The following is a 23,250-nucleotide window of genomic DNA, read 5'->3' on the forward strand; positions in this document are numbered from 1 at the left end:
TTCTGCATTGGGTGTTCTCAAGTATTGCGGTCCAAATACTACCACCACTGCCCGATAGAACTTGTAGAAACACTCTATGCTGGTGGACTCGGCCATGCGCCCATAGTCGTCGAGTGAATCACCGGGAGCTCCATATGCAAGCATCCTCATCGTTGTCGTGCACTTTTGGATGGAGGTGAATCCAAGGGGCGCCGGTGCAATCCATCTTGCACTTGAAGTAGTTGTCGAACTCCCGGATGGAATTCACAATCCCGAGGAAGAGCTTTCGGCTCATCCGATAATGGCGCCGAAATGTTTTGTCGCCGTGAAGTGGAGCATCGGCGAAGTAGTCGGAGTAGAGCATGCAGTAGCCTTCAAGACGATGCCGGTTCTTTGCTTTCACCTGCCCTGGCGCCGAGCGACATCGCCGCGGCTTTTCATTGCTCGCCAGCAGCTGGGCGAGGGCGGCGAGCACCATGAGACGCTCTTCTTCCTAGACGTCGGCCTCGGCTTCCTCCTCCAGCAGCGCGGCGAGCGCTTCCTCGTCATCCGAGTCCATCGCCGAGGCAGGCAAATCGCCGAACACCTTGTGCCCAGTGGGCGTGTACCCGCCGCTAAACTGCCCCTCTGCGGCCGGAAACGCCCAGCTGCTGTTGGAGGGGCTGCCGCGGCGAAGCTCTGCTATTTTTCCGGCGTGGAATGACTATCTAGCGGTGAAAGGCGGCGGGCGGTGCCAGGATATAGCTACTGGCGGCCGAGGGCGCGGGGGTGGGAGGTGAGTCGGGGAAGAAAACCTTGACTTTTCCCCTAACGGCGTGGGCCAGCCGTGCTTTTCCCTTGCACCGGAGCCCCCAACTGCCCCCCAATGCGCTGGGTTCGGCGTGTGACCGCCGGGCGGAAAAAAGAGCCGAACCGGCGTTTTTCGGTGTCCTGGGGGCGTGTCTGGGGCGTTTTTTTGGCGTCGGTGCCGAAAAAGTGGCCGGGGGGGGGGGGGTGGGTGTTGGGGGCGCGGCTGGAGATGCTCTAATTTAATTAAAGTTCCCTAAGATTAGGTGGTCAAAGTGTGACAAGGTATGGCTAGGAACCAAACAGCCTCATAGGCTCAACAACAGACTGACTTTTGCCTCATTGGCTAACCAAAAGTTGTACTTTGGTGCTCGCTGCGTTACTAGCTAACAAACTTACTCTTGTTGGCAATACATATATACTGACTGTGAAGTGGCAGTATGTAAAGAGTGTGGACATTGGTTGCCGACCCTTTCTTAGTGTTCACAAGCAGGAAACGATGTGTCGGCGTTGCCATTGACGCTGCATATTGTTGCTTCAGTCCTCTTTGTCTAGCCAGCATGCTTCTCTTTTTTGAGAAAATATACGGCAAAAATCACATATTTGACCTGAAGGCGAAATCAAATCACAAACTAACCCGATTTTGAAAAAAATTCACTCTGCTGGCCCTTTCGTGTGGCGCCCGACGGCTAGGCGCCGCACACTACTATGCAACGCTTCTGCCTTAGGCGTCGCACCTCCTGTCAGCGTGGCAGCCCTGGTCCAGTTGCGGCCCCACAGACAGCACTGCAGCGCCTAAGCCTTAGGCGTCACACTTGTAATGTGCAGCGCCTAGCGCTTAGGCGCTGCACAGTGACTTAAAGCGCATTGGCCCAGCCTGACCAGGCAGTTCTTCCCCCTCTCCGCTCTCTGGACAGAGAGCAGCGGCGACGCCCCCATCGAATCCCCTCCCTCCATCCCTCTCAGATCTGAAGATTTGATCTGTGGATTCGATCTCCAATCCATCCTACTAGGTAAACTCCTCCATTCCTTTTCTTTTCCTCCGTAAATTTGTTGCCATTTCAGAGATTTGTCCAAGATTTGATGGAACCCTTGATTTGCTTGATTTAGGATGTGTAGTTATAGTGGTAGTACCGTAGTGTTGTTGCTTAGTTCACAATATATGGTTCTTGTTAGTGAAACCCTAGATTGTTTAGTTTTTTTAGATATATATGAGATGGCTATTTTTATAGATAACTATGAGATGTTGAGTTTTGTAGACATATATGAGATGTTTGTTTAGATATATATATATATTAGACGTTGAGTTTATTTGAAATATTAGATGTTGAGTTTATTTGAACACATATGACATATTCATTGTGTGAGAAGGAGATGTTGAGATTCTTGTAATTGAACACATATTAGATGTTTAGTGTATACCGATATTTGGGATGAAGATGAACTCATATATGTTTATTGTTTGAACTTTATAAGGATGGTTTGGCTTCTCAACGATGTCTACGACATGAAACACCGGGCCTACATGATGCGCGAGAAGGAGATGGTAATAACGAGCAATCTAAATATTTTGCAAATTTTCCTTAAGTTGAAATTTATATGCCATAAGATTTGTCATTACTTGTTTTTTGCAGAAGCTTGAACCTTTGGAGATTCGGTATCACGGGGTCTCTGGTCCTGCCATGCCTTACGATGAGCGGTACACACCGTACATCAAGCAGGCAGGACTACTCCCGTGGATTCAGTTGGTTAGCCGGTCCACGCCGAATCTGAACGCTCCACTGGTGTCCGCTCTTGCTGATCGGTGGAAGCCGGAGACGCATAGTTTCCATCTTCGGACTGGGGAGATGACCGTGACGCTCGAGGATGTCTCGTTGATCACCGGTCTTGCTATCGACGGGATGCCTCTCTGTATGAGCACCGATTCTGATGGGTGGCACGAGCAGATGATTGCTCTTATCAGTATGGCTCCTACCGAGGCTGAGGCTGATGTAGAGGAGGGAGAAGAGAAGAAGAAGAAGGAAAGGAAAGTAGCCAGAGCTGCTTTCACATGGATTCAAACTCACTTTGCGACGTGCCCTCTGGATGCCACTGATGATGTGATCCAGACACATGCTCGTGTCTACATGTGGTATGTTGTGTCGAGGACTTTGTTTCCTGACTCCACTGGCAAGAACGCTCCATGGATGTGGCTGAAGGCATTGACCGTCTTTGATAGCAAATGGAGCTGGGGTTCAGCGACTCTTGCCTACTTGTACTGACAGGTAGTTGGTCTGTTTTGTGATAATCTCATTTCTTCATTAGCAATGCAAGCTTGCTATCAAGTTAACATTGTTTTTCTTTCATATGCAGCTGGACGATGCGTGTTGCAGGATCACAGGTAGTGCAGGCATTGGTGGTAATATGCTTCTACTTTCTGTATGGAGCTGGGAGCGTCTGTCTGTTGGACGCCCGAAGAGCGTCAGGTTTAATCCTTGGTATGAAGATGAAGATGACGAAATACGGCGCCCCACTTGGGCTTACAAGTGGGATGTGGTTTCTGAGATGACGAACGATGTCAATCTCATGTACCAGAAGTACGTTGCCGAGTTGGACACGATTACACCTGAGCAGGTAACGAGGTCATTACTTCAGTCATTTCTCATGTTTGCTTGAAAAAAATTCACCAATTTTGCATTGTTGCCCTATTTCATAGGTGGAATGGCAGCCATATGGCGCCGATGACAGACTTGGGTACACCCCGGAGTTTACCATCAACCCAATGTGCTTGCGGTATAGGGATCTCTGGCGTATGCGGTGCCCACTGATATGCAACTGGGCTGTTGAGTTTCATTTGCCACATCGCGTGTGTCGTCAGTTTGGTCTGTTCCAGCCTCACCCGCCGGAATGGGTGGATACGGACAAAGCACTTTATAGGTAAGAGAGCATGAACCGTATTGACTAAGCATCGTCACTCCTTGATTTTGCTAATGTTTGGTTTTGTACCATGCAGGTTGGACAGGAGAAGGCAACGAAAGATAAAGGACTGGGAAAAGCATCATGCTTCGTATGTTACCCGCTTCCAGCTTTGTGTGGAGGAAGCTCATAGCAGTGCACGCGCCAAGCTTCGTGAGCATAGTCCACTTGCTTTGATAAATACATATGATGGCTTCTTGAAAATACTCGATTTGAGATATGCTCGTCGGCATATAATGAGGATATTCTTGAAGAACCTGTAAACTTTGAGGATCTATCAAAGGGGAAATACAACAGAGATGTCAGGGTAGGGCACAGAGTCCCTGCTGTTCCGGTGATTAACTATGTGGTAAATTGTTTCTTCTTTACTTTCCCGTTGGCCGTATTACACATGTTTGAATGGCTAACGTGTTCATTCTTTCCCATCCGCAGCGCATCGAGATCAAGAAAGCAGCTGATGAGAGCCAGTCTATTCTGGAGGAAACACCGGTTGGAAAAGGCAATGATGATGGTTCACTACGAGCATTTCTCAAGGTACATATCGCATTCACTATGAGAGCCAGTCTATGTTGCGGAGTCTGATATCGTATACACTTGTTCATGTTACAGCGTCAAGCCAAGAAGTTAAGGCGGTTATCGAATCTTCTCGGTTGCCGCGATCCCGAATTTGATGAATCATCTGCCTCTAGGTCTGGTACACCATCAGACCCCTCATCTCACCATCAGAGGGACGATGTGAGTTCCTCACATGCTTATCTGGATGATTAGGGTGCGGTCACCCAAGAGGTATGACTAATCCTTTAGATGTGATTCTCACTTGATTAGGACATCGGTCTTCACCATATTGTTTGATTGTGTGATAGGGCGATGAGCTTGATGATGACATGACTTTGGCGGATGCTCAACTTCGGTCCCCATATGTGTTCAAGCCTAGGCAGCCCAGACACCGGTACACGCCCAACGACTTTGACAACAGGGGCAACCCAGAGGTGGTCGTAGGGACCTCGCGGATGGCTAGCTTGGATCATGAGGCGGAGGCGGAGGCGGAGGAGGAAGTGCAGGAAGAGGAGGCTCGTCCACCCAGGAAGAAGAAGATTGCCTACAGACGTGGCACCAGGAACACGCGCGGAAGGCATTACTGCTTGTGTTTGTTAGTGCTCTTGTAGCCGTTTCATTAGGTTGATGAACTTGTGATGTTATGTTATATGTTGGTGAACTATTACTAGTGTGGTATTTGTGTTTGTGAACTAGTAGTAATGTTGAATTGTCCTAAATGATGTGATGTTCAAGTTATTAGTTGTCTTTGTTCAGTATGTGTAGTTTACAGTAATTTTAGCGATGTTCAAGCAAGTTATGTGAGTGCTGCATGAGGCCAAAATGGCATCTGTTTCTGTAGTTTGGCAGTTAACAGCACTGCAGCGCCCAACACCCAGGCGCTGCACTGTACTATGTAGCGTCCAACACTTAGACGCCGCACCATACAGTGCAGCGCCCGTCTCATAGGCGCTGCTCAACTGGCCATGGCTATCCAGAGAGCCACAGAAGGCTTGCAGCACTGACCGTCCATGAAAAATACCAAGTCAGAGTGCAGCGCCCAACTGCAAGAACCACTCCTAGTTATCATTGTTCTCCACCTCAACCAAAGCGAAAGCCAAAGGCAACACCCGGTTATTGGCATCACTTGCTATTGCAACCAACAAAGTGCCCTTGTATTGTCCGGTCAAGAACGTGCCATCAATGGCAATGACGGGCCGAAAATGCTCAAATGCCCTCATGCATTGCTCAAAGGCCCAAAATGCATAGCCAAATACTCGGACGGTCCTCCCATTATGAATCAATGTTTGGTGCCCATGAGGCTCAACCACGTGAACCATGCCTGGGTTTGTGGCGGGCATAGCTAACAACAACCTAGGGAGTCGGTTGTATGCTTCCTCCCAATTGCCATACAACATCTTGAATGCGGCTTGCTTCGCCTTCCATGCCTTGCCGTACTTCACCTTGTAATGAAAGATGGCTTTCACAAGGTCAATGACACTCTTGATGCTCATTATTGGAAGTGTGGATATTTGATTGGATAACCTGTAAGCAATGAACTCGGACGTGAGTTGTCTGTGTTGTTGGTACACAAGCTCGCCATCCGCATTCTTGTGCCGGCACATGCGAGTTGGTAGACAACTCACTATGCGCCAAGTGGGACCTCCTTTCCATGGCCTTGCACACACAATCCATGGACATCTTGGCACTTCACATTTGACTGTGTAACGCACATTGACGTCCGAGTTGGCCACTTTATGTGGACGGTAATGTGTAACCGAGTAGTTGTCGAGCCACATCTTCAATTCCAAGAAGGATTGAAACTCACAACTGGGATATATCCCGTTCTTGCCATCTTCCAAATCACGGTGAGAACTTGGCCTGGCTCCAAGAGATATTCATTTGCCACCATCCATAACGGCTTCATCCGCGAGACTAAGATCCTTGAACAATGGTGTCTTGTGATCCTGCCCGAATACCTTCTTGAATGCTTGGGCCTCCTTCGGCGTGAACCCCTCCTCATCAACTTCTTCATCGGGACCATCGTCATCCGAGTCCAATGCATATGCACGGGAAAAAAGGATGAATTGGTCCATTGTCTCTTGCACATGATATTGGTCGAGATCACCCACATTGTTGTCATGGAGATCAACTTCGTTGTCATCCTCCTCGTATTCATCATTCTCCTCTTCAAAATCTTCATTTTGGTTGTTTGGAGTCGGGCTCAATGTTGGCCAATCTTGTTGCGTGAAATGAGGTTCACTCATTTGATCTTGGTTAATGGGTGGGGGAGTGCTAGCAACCAACGGGAGGGGTTCCGGTTCAAGTCCAAATTCAAAGTAGACTCAACCTTCTTGGAGGCAAATAACTCAAGAGCCTTGTCTAGAGATTCGGCAACCGTCTCCTTGTATGCAACCCAACGTTGCTCAGAGTTCACACGCATTGTCTTCCAATGGATGTGCATTCCAAAACCAACATTATGCCTTCCCTCGAACTCAACAACGTCACTTGGGTCCATCCAATTCAAATCCTTCCTCACTTGTTCCAAGAGCTCCGCATAGCTAGGACTACTCTCAAACACCATGTCAAGCTCATCCGGATCCGTCTCAACATTGCCTTTCAAAAGGGCCTCTTTATCCAGATGATGAATATAAACACATGTTCTCCCCATCCCTATAATAATAAAAAACACACATATATCAAGTAAGTACTTAACAAAAATATTTGCACAAAATGCATATGCCCTAACATATATATGAATTAATAACCATAACCCCCACATAACAATTACCACAACCCTAAACATAGCATAACCCTAACACCAACATCAAACACACATAAACCTAACCCTAGCATACTATGAAAGCCTAACCATACCAAATTAGCAAAGAAACATAACATGATTCAACACAAATTTTCAAAACCAAGCCAAAACTAGGGTTTCCCCAAACTAGCTAGATTTGAGCAAATGTGACAATTCCTATGGATGAAAACGAGGGAATCGAAGGAGATTACCTTAAGGGAGGGGTTGGCTTCGAAATCCACGGTCAAATACTCCGGATTTGCAAGATTTGAGAAGGATTTGAGAGGGGGGAAGAGGGGAAGAGAGGAGGGGCGCAAGGCTAAGGGTTTGGGTGGGGTAGGGGTGTGTGGGGTGGGGGTGGGAGGGGAGAGAGGGTGGGGCCAGCCTAAGTGGCACACAGACTGTGCAGCGCCTAAGCGCTAGGCGCTGCACATTACAAATGTGGCGCCTAAGGCTTAGGCGCTGCAGTGCTGTCTGTGAGGCCGCAACTGGACCAGGGCTGCCACGCTGGCAGGAGGTGCGACGCCTAAGGCAGAGGCGCTGCATAGTAGTGTGCGGCGCCTAGCTGTCGGGCGCCACACGAAAGGGTCAGCAGAGTGAAATTTTTTCGAAAACAGGTTAGTTTGTGATTTGATTTCGCCTTCAGGTCAAATATGTGATTTCTGCCAAAATATCCCATGCTCCGAAGGATCTGGTGCTCCCGGTACTTCATGCACAGCCAAAACGTTGGATGCAGAATGTAGGGACAGGATGAAATCCCAACGCCCCACCCTTCAAATTTCGCAAAAAGAACCCCATGTAGGTACAGAATAGCCGTAACGTTTCTCCAACCTGTGCTGCCTCGCTTGAACGAACACGAACAGATAGGGCCAGGCTCCGGCAGTGAAGCTCGCCGACTGCTGCGCCGCAGCCTCACCGTCTGCTCCGTTGCGACCTCGACCTGTTCCTACGTATAGCGGACTGACCACCCCATCCCCGCGCCACCATTCTCCACCTCGGCGCCATCCCGTCACCACACCCCGGCGGCTAGCTCCGCCATCGGCCGACGCCTACCTTCGCCACCAGCCGACGGCTAGATCCGCCATCCGCTGACGCTGGAGAAGACAACTCCAGCCTTCAGGTATCACTTTGGATGTTAAAACCTTTTGTTTTTGTTGTGTATTTTGGTTCTAATCCGCCATCCCCTTCATGCTGATTGTGTTAGATGTAGTTAATCCTAGCTGAGATTAACTGTGGTGATATTTCTCTGTATTTTTCTTAGACTACATTTTTTAGAAATCACTGAAACAACTTGCTATATTTTGCTTAGGCTAAATATCGAGAAATTACTTACAGAAAAATGTCCGTAATTTATGACCAGAGAAGAGTTTGAAATAATTTTATCCGATTCGAAGTAAAATATCAGCAACTTAGAACAAGTAATTTGGTCTGATGTGGATGAAGCATCTAGCACTTGTACAAATTAATGGAGGGTAATAATAGTAAGTCCACGCCCATCTAGTCAGATCAATTTGCTATTGAAGAGTGACACTGTTGAATTAAGAGATCATTTTCCTTGTGCTACTATACATGAACATGACCAAGATACAACAAGCAGTGTCTCTCAGATTGTTGCTTGCCCACAGATATGCAGAAGAACAATCGACACAGTTGACATATATATGTGCACAGATAGGAAATTAATGTCCCCTAACTTAAGTACCTTTCAGATCCAATGTGTATGGTATGCATCTGCTCCAGGCCACCTTCAGGGTTGCTGTTTTTGCAATGGTGAAACTGTGGCAGCGTGTCAACAACGACATTTATATTTGTTGTTGCCTGTTCTTCAGAGAAAATGGGAAGCAATCTATATTACAAGTTGCTTACTGAAATTCCATGTGGAACATAAATAGCTTTGCATGTAAGAATTTTTCAGATGTTGTTTAGCATTGTTATGAATAGTCTGTTTCCCAAAATCATGAGTTCTTGTTACTTGACAAAACTTTGGCATTCATGCTCATGTACACAAGGATAATAATGGATAAAGTATACTAAGAAATGGACAAGGTTATCATTATATATTGCATAGACAAATATTTGTAACAATGCGCACCACCAATGCAGTTCCACTATTTTGCTTATAACTGAGTACTTACAGAGCTATAACCCGCTGTCTTGCTAGAACATAGGAACTCCCCTGGAAGAGTATTGGCAGGCACAAGGTCCTGCAAAAAGAAACCGTGTGCCAATTTAGAGGATATTTGTTAATTATTCCTACAAAACTGGAGCTAATAAACTCCACTGCTACATATTCACTGTACTCTTACCACAAATGTTTTATATGGTGTCACATTTTATAACACAACTGATGAGTGCAACTCTGTTCCATCAGCCAGAGCTACCTACAGATTCTCAATCCTGTAAGTGATAGAAAGAAATGAATTGCACAATAGACATAATTACAAATCTCGGATCATGGACTTGCTAATTCTTTATTCTTAGAATTAGCTTACCTTCTCAAATCGACTTGCTGAATGTTTATGTTGTGCATTTCCTATGGAACATATATGTTTTTTATCTTGGAAAATCCACGATACTCTTTGTACCATAGACTTGTTGTATTTACGCACGATGAATGCATCAGCGTGAAGCTACAAGCTATGATGGTACATGATGTCCCTGATCTTTCTGTTCCAAAACTGGAATTTGCAAACATTTGACTAGAACTTGTTTGATACTTTGCAGCACAACCCATGGGAGCAGACATCACTTCGCGATTAAATAATGGATGAGAAATGCCTTTATTCGTGTGCTATATGAAACTGGTTACATTATTGTAGACTTTTGGTACAGCTTGTACAACTAGTTGCCGCTGTGTTGCAGCTAGCGCCTCTTGTCCTTTTTCTTTTTTCTGTAACATGCACAAGAGTGTTGTTAGTTTCGTGAGTGTGACTACTGGCCTGGGAGACCGACGAAGTGAAAGAGGGCGTTGGCTGCTTCCTGAATATTGTTGTCTAGTTTCTCATCCTGTACAATAGTTTAGCTTCTTTTGATTGTAGCCTGGTTTCTATTTTGCTTGTTGTAAGCTGGCCCAGTTTGGAAATTCCACGAAACTATTTGTACTAGTATATTTCTGTGTTGGATGAAGCTGGAAGCATTAACACAAAGTAAGCACCTGCTGACGACACACGATGGACAGAAAGTACACTCTCAGTTCAAACTTGCTGGTTGATACTCCCAAAATAGATTGGGAACTAATTCTTATCAATGGTATATTCTTTTAGAAATGATTAGGAATGAATTCACGAAACCTGTTCCAAAGATGCTACACAGGGCGTGTTTCTGTTCCTGACTGGAGCAGCACATTTTTGGAGCAACTTGATGCAACTGTGACTGCTATTCTGTACCTACATGGGTTTTTTTTTTGCAAAATCTGAAGGGTGGGACGTTGAGATTTCATCCTGTCCCTACATTCTGCATCCAACGTTTTGGCTGTGTAGGGAGTACCTGGAGCATCAGATGCGTCGGAGCACAGGATATTTCCCCTCTCTTCTTTCACTGGGCATACAAGAGACTACTTGTTTGGATCTTAGATTGCATTTCTTCCATGTGAGAGAGGAATCAGGGCGCTTTGCTACTTGTTTATTTACAGCACACAGTCGTTGGCACGTGAAGCTAAAAATCTCACATCAGTTTTTCATTGTCTGAACCTCAGCTTGTTGTCTGAAAGAAAAACAAAGTTACTCTGTGAATTGGGAATCTCCGCTTTTTTTAGAGATATACTCCAATCTCTGCTAGTCCTTTTGTTTTTAGCAAGTGAGCCTCTGTTTTCTTAGGCGAAAATCTCAGCAAGTCTAAGGCACTAATTTTTTTTGAGCGACGTCTAAGGCACTAATTAGTTTTTTCTTTTTCGTGGGACTGGTGGGTGCACTAACAGCCCAGTTCGTCCTAGCCGAAACAAACTGGGGCGATCGATATCTGTGGGCCGTGACCTTGTTGATGGGCTTCTAGGCAGGCCCCAAACAGTAGGAAGCACAGGCACAGAGCAGGTTATGCCGCGCATCTGTCCGGCTCGGCGAAGGACGAACGCAGCTTTGAGCTTTGACGCGTTGGTGGAATATATAATCCCATATCGCTGCGCACCTCAGCGGAGGCGGTTTAGGGGACCAATAAAACAGGACAGTGGGTCACGGTTCAAATCATATCTTTCTCGGCCTCTTGTCTAAGATCAAGTGTAGTATCTGTTCTTATCAGTTTAATATCTGATACATGGATCTACGGATTCATGAGATGTTAAGTTAATTTTTTTGTGGGGAGGGCTCGTTATAGTGGCTTGCTATTGAGCCCTGAGTGTCACATGGGTGTTGCACTATAGCTCTTGATTGACGCACCCCAACAAAACCAAGTCAAATAATTTTTTTCTTAACTAAATCAAAACCAATTTTCTTTTTTGAGGCTAAATCCAAATTATTTTACATAACTTTGTAGTTGTCTTCCCACATAGAAAGAAAACAAGGTAGCCTGTATTCATCATGAGGGGCTCAGATTGACTGACGTTATGTCACCTGACCAATGAGCTAGCTCACCTAAGTCAGCCGAGACAAAGTCACTGAAATCTCAAGCCCATCATGTGGTAGTTTGCCAGCTAATATTAGTCTACCGCCATTAAAGATGGTTCAACGCATTCAAAATTTTGAAATAACTAGACAAACACTAAGAGCCGACATTTTGGGTAAATGTATCATTTATATCCCAAGAAATAGTGGGGTTGTTGTTTGATAGTTTATAGCATAATATATCTTGTAGCTAGGACCAAAGCAGATGTTGATTGAAAGGAGAAAAAACATAGGGAAGTGGTATTAACCATTTGACTGAAGGATTGAATTAATGCGCACAAATATTTAATAAATCACGTGGGAAAAGGCTTCATCAATCCACAAACAACCAGATACCTTACAACAACATCATTCTGTACATAACATCTTCTGGGTTGAACATGCCTGATTCATCAACAACCCGAAAATTCTTAAAGGTTGGCCAACAATCAGAAAAAGCTAAAATCAAGCATTTGAGATCACATAATCAAACGACATTAATTTTGCGATCATATAGTATGTCCGACTTTGAGATGCATGCAACATTCATCATCGTAGCAACGATAGAACTTTAGACAATGTCGAAGTTTAACATGTAAAAGATACTTGTGTAGTATGTGTAGCATAATTTACTCATGATTTACTTTTAATTTAAAATTTTCTTTCAATGTTAAGACATTAATCCAAGTGTCTGCAAGTTTATGGGTTCAAAAGACTGAAAAGTATGACTTGTCATGTTTAAGTTTATAAAAAGGTTAATAACTTTTTGTGTTTAACCATTCAGCTAGTTTTTTTACCCCTTTTTGCATCCAAGTGGCAATATCACTTTTCAGGCCAAGTCCATTCTCCTGGGTCTGCTACTACTGCTTTAGAATTTCAGAGTCAACTAGCACACTATGCTCTCTTGAAAGGGCTTCGGGCGTGTTCGGAGATCCTCCCACTCCACGCTTCATAAATTCCTGGAGCAGATTTGAGCCGAACGAAATATCTCCGAGAAGCTAGCTTCAGGAAGCTATGACCGATTGCAGTGCAAAAACACGAATTGGAGAATGGTAAGTTTGCTCAATTTACAGGGTGTTGCCACCGCCAAAGAAAACGGTTTGCTGCCCCCTTGCTCGAAGAAAAGAATCTAGCGATCTCCAGTGAATCGATGCACTGGGCCTAAATTAGCTGCCTCTAGCTGGCCCAGTCGGTGCCAAATGGGCCACAACCCTCCCAGCTGGGCTCCAGCGCTACGAGAAGCTGTCGATTCAAGCAAAACAGTTTCTGGATCACCAGGTGAAGCTAGAAGCCACAAAAAGAAGCTGGATTTGAGAAGTTTTGTGAAGCTGGAGGAGATCCGAACACGCCCTTCATCGGACCGGACCCATCAGCCATCACTCAGCTGGTCTTGCAATTGCTGCGTTTTTGACATCCTTCTTCTAATCTAGGGGAGCAAAAGTACCCCTGTTTTCAACCATGGCAATATTAGGCAGAAACTGATGGCAGTTGAGGGAGGGAAAGGATTTGGGGGTGTCATATTTATCTCGATTTGCATGTTCTGTTGATTTGATCCGTTCAAACATCGTGATTTCGTGGCACTTTTGCCATGGTGCCTGAAGGTTCTACAGGAACATAGAGGGGGAGGAACCAGATCCATGTGGGGGTGAAACGAAGGGGGGAATTCCTCGTCGGCAAGAAGGTAACGAAGAGTGAGGGAAAGTGTGGGTTTTGGGGGGTTGGCTGACAGTGTGGGGCGAGCAGACCTAACAGGTTTCTTCATGCTTTCCGCACACGAGAGGGGGTCTGGTTGCTAACTCGATTCGTTCGTCATCGGAGCTGAGGAGAAGCGAATGAAATCGTTCACTGGGAATGACCACCTAGTGGGAACGGCCATTCGTCGGAAAATACGGCCACAATTGACGGTCACTGAATATTCATGTCCTAAATTTGTAGTACTCCCTCCGGTCTTTTTTTACTTTGTACATAAGAATTGTCTGAAGTCAAACTTCATAAAGTTTGATCATATTTATATGAAAAAATATCAACATCTATCATGTTAAAATTATACAATATGAAAATTTAAGTCATGATGCATCTACTGATATTAATTCCATATTGTGAATGTTGACATTTTTTTTAGAAAGTTGATCGAACTTTACAAGGCTTGACTTCAGACAAATCTTATATGCAAACTAAAAAGACCGGAGGGAGTATATACGTGGTGAACGTCTGGCCCAAGGTTGTCGACATGCATTTCGTGTTGTTGCTCCAAAACCCGGTGGGCCAAATACGGTATGTACTCCCCGCTGGGTTGTCGAGTACTTTACACCTCCCTCTCCTATAAAGAAATCTGTATGTTTTTTTATTCAAACAAAAAAGAGGTCATATATTTTAAATGAGTTGTGTGATTTCAGAACCATTTTGACTGCCTTCTTTGCTTGGATGGTCTATTTGAATCAAGGTCAATATTAGGCATATTTTAAAAAAACACTTTATGCTTTTTGGAACTCGAAACTTGCGTGTAACATTTACATGTTTTGTAGTTTGTCGGTGAGAAATATCTGTCTTTCGCTCAGATGTGCGTCCCGCGTGCACATGCTTCCGGTACATCAAGTTCCGAGTCAAGTTTAAAAGAGAAAAAAAATAATATTTTTTTAGATACACAGTGAACAATGATCTTATTTTGAAGATCTCATCAAGACAAAAATGACAGCCAAAACGGATCTTAAATCAAACATTTGGTCAAAAATATATGGAAAACGCTTACTATCAATTGGCGGATTGCAGTGGCCGCGTCCGCCAACTTCCGTGAATGACAACATCAAGTGAGGGCCTACATACCATCCTTCATGTAACTGGGGTTATGCTTTTGAAACATATGTGGTGTTGCAATGGTCTATGACGGGTTTATGTTTTACAAGAAAACTTGTGATTTTTTTTTTTGCAACAAGACCTAAGTTGAAATTTCTTTTTGCAACAAAACCTCAGTTGCAAATATATTTTTGCAATCAAACAGTTGTTGCAAAAAAAGTCTGCAACAAGAGTTGTGTTGCAGAAATAATACTGCAACAAGGCCTATGTTGCAAATGGTGGAGGTGTGCTCGGCCGGTCGATGCGGCAGATCTAACAGCTCGCGGCCCAGCTGGGCGGACGTGTAGCAGGCCCCCAAAAATATACAAACCTTCCCGAAAAGAAAAAAAAACAAACCTTTTGTGTTTGGGCCAGAAAAATTACCTAACTCGTTCACTGGCTAGATCTAGTTTCATCTCCGCCCCCTCTGTGTGTTTCCGATCGATCTTGGCAAGCCGCTGTGATCGAGATGGACCTGGATACGGCGGCGACGAAGCGAGAATCCGAGGCCGAGGCAGATGAGCCACGGCGGAAGAAGGCGGCGGGGGCGACGAAGACGGTGAAGGTGGTGCCGTGGCTGATGGATTCGTTCGAGCAGGTGTTCGATGAGGATAGGCTGAAGCATGCGGTGGCGAGGCTGAACCAGGCGAACCCCGGCGCGCCGCCGGTCGTGCCGGAGGAGCTCACCGAGGAGAGGCGGGCGGCGCTGTTGCAGGAAGATACGGAGTGGAGGAGGAAGAACGGGGACAAGGAGCTCGCGCCGCGCGGAAATACGTAGCAGAGCAAGCCCGGGCGCCACCATCGCCGGAGGAAACTACCGACCCCAGCAAGGACAGGTGGCAGCTGGATTATGACCTTGGCCGCGAGGAATTGGAAATGAAGCTGGCAAAAAGGGAGGACTTCGAGGGCTTCGACTTCAAGCGCAACAGTAAGTGCGATTGATTGATGTTCCTCCATGCTTGTAAAGCTCTCTATCGTCAAGCAATCATTGTAGATACAGACACAGATTTAGGGTTAAAACTGTGTGACAATTCCGTCGATTCATGCATATGTCCCACTAGGATTTTCTGTAATCTTTAACTGAATTGACTTGTCTGCAGCGCGTATCCCTGCCATGTGTTTCGCGGACAACCCTATGCCTGATGACACCAAGCACAGGCTTACTGTGCAGATCTTTACTGTCAAGGTAGCGGGGTTAGATGGGGATTTGCAGTGGCCGTTCAAATACATCGAGCCTGTATAATGAATTCCATTGACTGTATACAAGTTGTATAGCTTGCTTATTATTTCTGACCTCGCTAGCAGATGGCCCACAAGGCATCGTCATGCATTGAATCGAGACGAGCATCGAGTCCATGTCAGTCCCAGTGGTTATCTGCACCACGCTCCCCTCACTCGTTTTAAACCTCCAGCTTGCTTGTTTCTGCTGCCCAACCATTCTTGTTCATGCTCACTCTTCATTCCTCAGAGTCTGGCCGGAGTACACAAGCATGTGTTCATACACGTCTCAACGCAGCGCCACACCACACCACCTCCATCAGTGTGAAAGCCACGAGCGAGGCCGGTGCTTATGGATGGCTGCATGTCATGGTGTAAGTTCATCATCGGTTTTTCAATCCATCCCGTGTACTCATCCCGGCTAACAAAATTTCGTTGCATGTAGGAGGATGCATGTTCTGTAAGTGGGAGGGCAAGTATATTCAGTCCACAGTCTACCACCACCTCTTGCACTCCACGGTTTGTAAGTGCACCGACACCTGATCTTCACCCACCACGTCTCACTTCTTGAAGACAACCAAGCTTGGCTGAAGAACATATTCATCACGTGCCTTGCCAATTTGGTATGGATGTATCTAGATGTATTTTAGTTTTAGATATATTCATTTCTGCAACGAGTAATTTGGAACGATGGGAGTAATAGCTACCCCCGTTCCAAATTACTCATCAAAGAAATGGATGTATTTAAAACTAAAATACATCTAGATACATCCATACTTGCGACAAGTAATTCGGAACGGAGGGAGTAGTAATTAGTTTTCCATCAAGCTCATCAATGTATGTTCTAGTATCTGCTGCCTGGTTCACCTACAGCGCAAACAGCTTTGTGTTATGGTCTCATGGTTCGTTAAGTAATAAACAAAGCAGGTGAGTTCAATTTCACCTTCACCATTACAAATTAATCAAGGTTTCCAGCAATATCTAACCATAATAATCTCCCAAGTCCTGACAAAGACTGACTGCACACAAAAAAACATCAACAATCACATTAATCATGATGATCTCCTAACAAATTAATCAAGGTTCATATATGATACAATTTGCACATGCTGCCGACATTCCTTTAAATGGCTGTCACCCCGCTGTAAATGCATGTCAGGCAATCAAGGAACCCTGGAATGATTAAAATCATCATTTATCATAGACGAACCTGTATCTCCCACGATCCCCGGCCCTAGAACGTCCCAAACCAGAACAAAAGATGATACGGCAAATAAAAAAGATGAAGTATAGTGTTCAGTCGTAACCAAATAAACAAAAGACTCCAGATCAAGTATAGTGTCGATACACTAGCCTGTTAATCTCTGTTTCTGCTGAAGCCATCTCCTCTTGTTATGCACACCCACTGAAGGACGGGAGTTACCCCATCTCCCGGGCCGGGGCTTTGTTTCTCGTCTGATCCATTGAATGCTGCCTGTACCTTGAACCATGCCTGGTCCACTACTGAGTTGTATAGCGTATTCTTGTGAAGTGGGAATTCACGCGGCGCGCGTATTGCAGAAGTCCTATTAAAAGTAGCAATCGCAGCGCCCTGGCGGACGACCAGGATATCGGCAGCGCGTAGCCGCATGTCCCAAAAATTCACGTCCTTGCGTACCTACCTATCTTCTTTTTTACCCCCATACATAGAGATCATGTTATTGTTATGCTCATTGAAGCAACTCTGACCGGTTTAATTGAATTGGTTGCCTTCTTAATGAGCTTTTAGAGGGTACTGTATATTGTACTATAGTACTTGACATGTGACTATCCAACTTTATTGCTTTTTGGCAAATACCATGCTTCCCAAGTGTAAAATTTCTATCCGCACTGCTTAATCCAGAACAATATAGACAACTTGATCTATTGTGAACCGAACAAAACTAAGGAAATTATATAAAAGTTCTGGTCATATAGGAGTTCAATATGAGTGGTTAACTATGAAGATTGAATGCATACTAATTTATACTCCCTCCGTTCCTAAATGTAAGTCTTTGTAGATATTCCACTAGATGGACTATATACGGAGCAAAATGAATGAATACACACTTAAAATGCATCTATATACATCCGTATATAGTTCATAGTGGAATCTCTACAAAGACTTATATTTAGGAACGGAGGGAGTAGATTCTATAAGCTATAACATTATGCCATATAATCAATCACCATGAAGACTACATCACATATTAGAATGCATGACAGTCGATCTTACTTTCTATATTGTGTTCTTCCATTTACCAGTGTAAAAAAAATCTGAACAAGATTATAGTCTATGCCATTCTGGATGTCAACTTAACCACTTGTGTTGTATGCAGGATCCATATTTAGTACTGGTAGGTCCTACCCGTGTCGTGGTCTATAATGGGTATGTGTACTTCGAGGCCATGCTGAAAGTGAAGGGAAGTACAGAATCTGAGGACACCGATCTAAGCCTTGTATTCGAGCGGACGCGGATTTTTAGAACACCTGCACCCCGGCCCTGGTATCCTGGCTGTCCAATATTGCTTTAAGATATGTGCAACACAACTAACTTTCTATATGAAATTCTCTTTTTTGTTTCTCTCGCATAAAACATGTCTTGAAGTTCAAATCTTTGCGGTGTGGCAAAGCTTTCTAACTAGATCATTTTTTGTATATTTATGTTCGACAAAAAATTCTTAAAGATTTATCCTAGATTCTAGATAGAAAGCTTTGCCACGTTGCAAAGGTTTGAACTTCAAAACATGTTTTATGTGAGAGAAACAAAAAATAGAAATCTATTTGCACGAATCGCGATGCAGGGAATTAATGGCTAGATAGAGAGGGCCTGGGTGCAGGTGTTCTATTATATATTTTTGGTATTCGAGCGCTTCTTATGTTGTGAAAAGATCAATTTATGCGTAAGCTTTGGATAGTGCATGCTCTGATCCTGCGTGAGTAGCAGTCTCTACACCAGCAAGCATAGTACATTGGAGTTAACATGTGGCCTCGTGGTGTCTTCCGTTGAGGCCATCATCGCTGTGCAGATCGTCAAGGGGTCATGGCCAGATGGGTCCCGAGGCCAGCTTACTGCATGTATCGGCAGTGTGGGTGACATGAATGTCATGCTGCTCGACTCTGGAGAAGAGAAGGCGCTTGTTGTTGCTGACGATGGCACAATTGAGCTGTCGCGTCGTGTTGTGTCTGTTGAGAGGTTTGGGCAACTGATAGTCCGCGGCGTGGTGAGTCGAGGTGGTCGTGACCATGATGAGGTTCTGGCAGAGGGTAAGGCATCCTTTGCGCCTCTGGATGCAGGTCAAAGCCGTGGCATGCTTGATCTCGGTGGCATGTGTAAGCTGGAAATCACCGTCACCTGGTCGCGTATCCTGTGGTCTACCTCCAACCGGTTAATCAAGGGAGGCCCTTTAGCAGGAGATTGACCATGGCTTGGCCTAATTCTGGGAGGAAGGAGTTGTTTCACTTAGGTTTCATCAGTGAGTGGTGGTGCCATACGAATTGTATATGCAAAAACAGCATGCTGAGTTGCTGACAGGCAGGCAGACAGATTTTGGGTTGGCTAGCTGGGAAGGGGAAGCTAGCTTGCATTCAATTTGATGCTGCTGTCTAAAGAAAAGGGAGTGACTTGCAGAAAATCACCACATTGAAACGCGGGGTTATAGAAAACACTCTTCTATGAATTTGGGTCTAATCTTTTGAAGAAAGCATTGATCGGTCCCCTTGGGCATTTTAATTGCGATTATGACATGTGGGTGCCGCAATCGATGACGTGGCATAACGTTTACAATAGACGATGTTAGATTGGACTTAAAAAAAAAACCTCCCTAAAAAACATATGTCCCTCCCCTACTCGATCCAATCGGGATCAGGCCCCTGCCGCCATTCCCGCAGGCCACCGCCGCCGAACTACACCGCTGCCGCGGCCTGGGTCAAGGTGCTAGCCGCCTCCTTGACGTGCAGTGGCGACTCTAGCCTCGCGCCTGCCATGACCACGACGTAGTCCCGGTCGAGATCGGCGGCCATGGCCGAGGCACACAAGTTGGCTGACGCCTGCTCCTGGAAGCATGGGGTGTGGGACTAGGGTCGGCTCTGGCTCCGAATCACTACACAGAACGGCCGTGACCTCCGCCAGTGATGGCGGCAGCGCAACGACCTGCACACGGAGCCTCCGCGACCTCCCACCAGTGACGACAGCATCGAAACAAGGAACAGCGGCGGGGCGTAGCACGAGCGCAAGCAGCGCGCGGCCGCGGCACGCAGAACCGGAGCAGCCTGCGACATGCCGGCGCAAGTAGCGGCGGCAGCGGCGTGCGGAACCGGAGCAGGCAGCGGCATGTCGTCGCAAGCAACAACACCAGTGCACAAGCAGAAGCAGTGGCGCGGCGGCGCGCACCACGGGTGCAGCCAAGCAGCAACCCTCGCTAGCGAGCTCCGCCGTCGTCGAGGCACCGACGTGGGCGGCAACACTCAGCCGTGAGATGGCCGGCGAAAGAGTACATCCGAGCTTGGCATGTCAAGGGCCTGATTGCATTTTTGTTTTCTGGTCGAAGGGTGAAGGAAATATGCCCTAAAGACAATAATAAAGTTATTATTTATTTCATTATTTCATGATAAATATTTATTATTCATGCTAGAATTGTATTAACCGGAAACATAATACATGTGTGAATACATAGACAAACAGAGTGTCACTAGTATGCCTCTACTTGACTAGCTCGTTAATCGAAGATGGTTGAGTTTCCTAGCCATGGACATGAGTTGTCATTTGATTAACGGGATCACATCATTAGGAGAATGATGTGATTGACTTAACCCATTCCGTTAGCTTAGGACTTGATCGTTTAGTATGTTGCTATTGCTTTCTTCATGACTTATACATATTCCTATGACTATGAGATTATGCAACTCCTGTTTACCGGAGGAACACTTTGTGAGCTACCAAATGTCACAACATAACTGGGTGATTATAAAGGTACTCTACAGGTGTCTCCGAAGGTATTTGTTGGGTTGGCGTATTTCGAGATTAGGATTTGTCACTCTGATTGTCGGAGAGGTATCTCTGGGCCCACTCGTAATGCACATCACTATAAGCCTTGCAAGCATTGTAACTAATGAGTTAGTTACAGGATGATGTGTTACGGAACGAGTAAAGAGACTTGCCAGTAACGAGATTGAACTAGGTATTGAGATACCGACGATCGAATCTCGGGCAAGTAACATACCGATGACAAAGGGAAACAACGTATGTTTTTATGCGGTTTGACCGACAAAGATCTTCGTAGAATATGTGGGAGCCTATATGAGTATCCAGGTTCCGCTATTGGTTATTTGTCGGAGACGTGTCTCGGTCATGTCTACATAGTTCTCGAACCCGTAGGGTCCGCACGCTTAAAGTTTTGGTGACGATTGTATTATGAGTTTATGTGATTTGATGTACTGAAGGTAGTTCGGAGTCCCGGATGAAATCGGGGACATGACGAGGAGTCTCAAAATGGTTGAGACATAAAGATCAATATATTGGACGACTATATTCGGACATCGAAAAGGTTCCGAGTGATTCGGGTATTTTCGGAGTACCGGGGAGTTACGGGAATTCACTGGGAGAAGTATTGGGCCTTATTGGGCCATACGGGAATAGAGGAGAGAGGCCAAAAGGAAGGAGGCGCGCGCCCCCCCTCTAATCCGAATTGGACAAGGGGTGCAGCCCCTTTTTCCTTCTCCCTCTCCTCCTCTTTCCTTCTCTCCTACTCCGGAAAGGAAAGGGGAATCCTACTAGGACTTGGGAGTCCTAGTAGGACTCCCCACACTTGGCGCGCCCCCTCTAGGGCCGACTTCTCCCTCCCTCCTTTATATACGGGGGCAGGGGCACCTCTAGACACAACAATTGATCTCTTGATCTCTTAGCTGTGTGCGGTGCCCCCCTCCACCATATTCCACCTCGATCATATCGTAGCGGTGCTTAGGCGAAGCCCTGCGTCGGTAGCATCATCATCACCATCACCACGCCATCGTTCTGATGAAACTCTCCCGTGAAGCTCTGCTGGATCGGAATTCGCGGGAGGTCATCGAGCTGAACGTGTGCTGAACTCGGAGGTGTCGTACGTTCGGTACTTGGATCAGCCGGATCGTGAAGACGTATGACTACATCAACCGCGTTGTCATAACGCTTCCGCTTTCGGTGTACGAGGGTACGTGGACACACTCTCTCCTCTCGTTGCTATGCATCACCATGATCATGTGTGTGCGTAGGAAAATTTTGAAATTACTACATTCCCCTACAGTGGCATCCGAGCCTGATTTTATGCTAGATGTTATATGCACGAGTAGAACACAAGTGAGTTGTGGGCGATACAAGTCATACTGCTTACCAGCATGTCATACTTTGGTTCGGTGGTATTGTTGGATGAAGCGGCCTGGACTGACATTACGCGTACGCTTACGCGAGACTGGTTCTACCGACGTGCTTTGCACACACGTGGCTGGCGGGTGTCAGTTTCTCCAACTTTAGTTGAACCGAGTGTGGCTACGCCCGGTCCTTGAGAAGGTTAAAACAACACTAACTTGACGAACTATCGTTGTGGTTTTGATGCGTAGGTAAGAACGGTTCTTGCTCAGCCCGTAGCAGCCACGTAAAACTTGCAACAACAAAGTAGAGGACGTCTAACTTGTTTTTGCAGGGCATGTTGTGATGTGATATGGCCAAAACATGATGCTATATTTTATTGCATGTGATGATCATGTTTTGTAACCGAGTTATCGACAACTGGCAGGAGCCATATGGTTGTCGCTTTATTGTATGCAATGCAATCGCCCTGTAATGCTTTACTTTAGCACTAAGCGGTAGCGATAGTCGTAGAAGCAATAGTTGGCGAGACGACAACGATGCTACGATGGAGATCAAGGTGTCGCGCCGGTGACGATGGTGATCATGACGGTGCTTCGGAGATGGAGATCACAAGCACAAGATGATGATGGCCATATCATATCACTTATATTGATTGCATGTGATGTTTATCCTTTATGCATCTTATTCTGCTTTGATTGACGGTAGCATTATAAGATGATCTCTCACTAAGGGCCTGTTCTGAACTCATCTGGCTTCACAAAACTTCTCAAAAACTAGCTTCTTATCGTAGCTTCTACTCCACGTAGCGATCCCAGGTCCGTTCTACTGCATCGGCAGCTTCTCTAGCGCTGCAGCACAACTGAGACACAGTGGCCTGTTCGGGATAGATTGGGCCGGCTGGAGGCAGCCCAATAAGGCTAGCGAACACACAGATTCGAGGAGGAAGTGGGTTAGCGAGGCAAGGGGTGTCGCTACAGTAGCGAAACGTTCTATTTTCTCGAGGGGGAGAAGCGAATCGGTATCTTTAGCGGTGGCAAGCTCCTGTAAATTACGTGAACTCCAGCTTTTTCATTCTGTGGAGCTGGGCCGAGCTCGCTTCTGATTTTTGCACTACGGTCCGGCTTAGCTTCGAGAATCCAGCTTCTTGGAGCCCAAGCGTTCGGGTCAAAATCATCTGCGAAGTTTTTGAAGCGTGGAGTTGGAGG

The 23,250-nt window shown here is 45.9% G+C and overlaps 1 long non-coding RNA gene and 1 other non-coding gene across 2 annotated transcripts; both read left to right on the forward strand.

Moving 5' to 3' along the window:
* Positions 1 to 7,864: 7,864 nt before the first annotated feature.
* LOC123155029 (uncharacterized) lies at positions 7,865 to 10,089 on the forward strand. Its single transcript, XR_006477167.1, has 2 exons — positions 7,865 to 8,177; positions 9,782 to 10,089. It is a non-coding gene; the product is annotated as an uncharacterized lncRNA (long non-coding RNA).
* A 1,148-nt stretch (positions 10,090 to 11,237) lies between these two features.
* LOC123155074 (U2 spliceosomal RNA) lies at positions 11,238 to 11,432 on the forward strand. Its single transcript, XR_006477205.1, has one exon. It is a non-coding gene; the product is annotated as a U2 spliceosomal RNA (small nuclear RNA).
* The last annotated feature ends 11,818 nt before the right edge of the window (positions 11,433 to 23,250 follow it).

The sequence above is a fragment of the Triticum aestivum genome, chromosome 7A (assembly GCF_018294505.1).
Source record: "Triticum aestivum cultivar Chinese Spring chromosome 7A, IWGSC CS RefSeq v2.1, whole genome shotgun sequence".
NCBI classification, from domain to species: Eukaryota; Viridiplantae; Streptophyta; class Magnoliopsida; order Poales; family Poaceae; genus Triticum; species Triticum aestivum.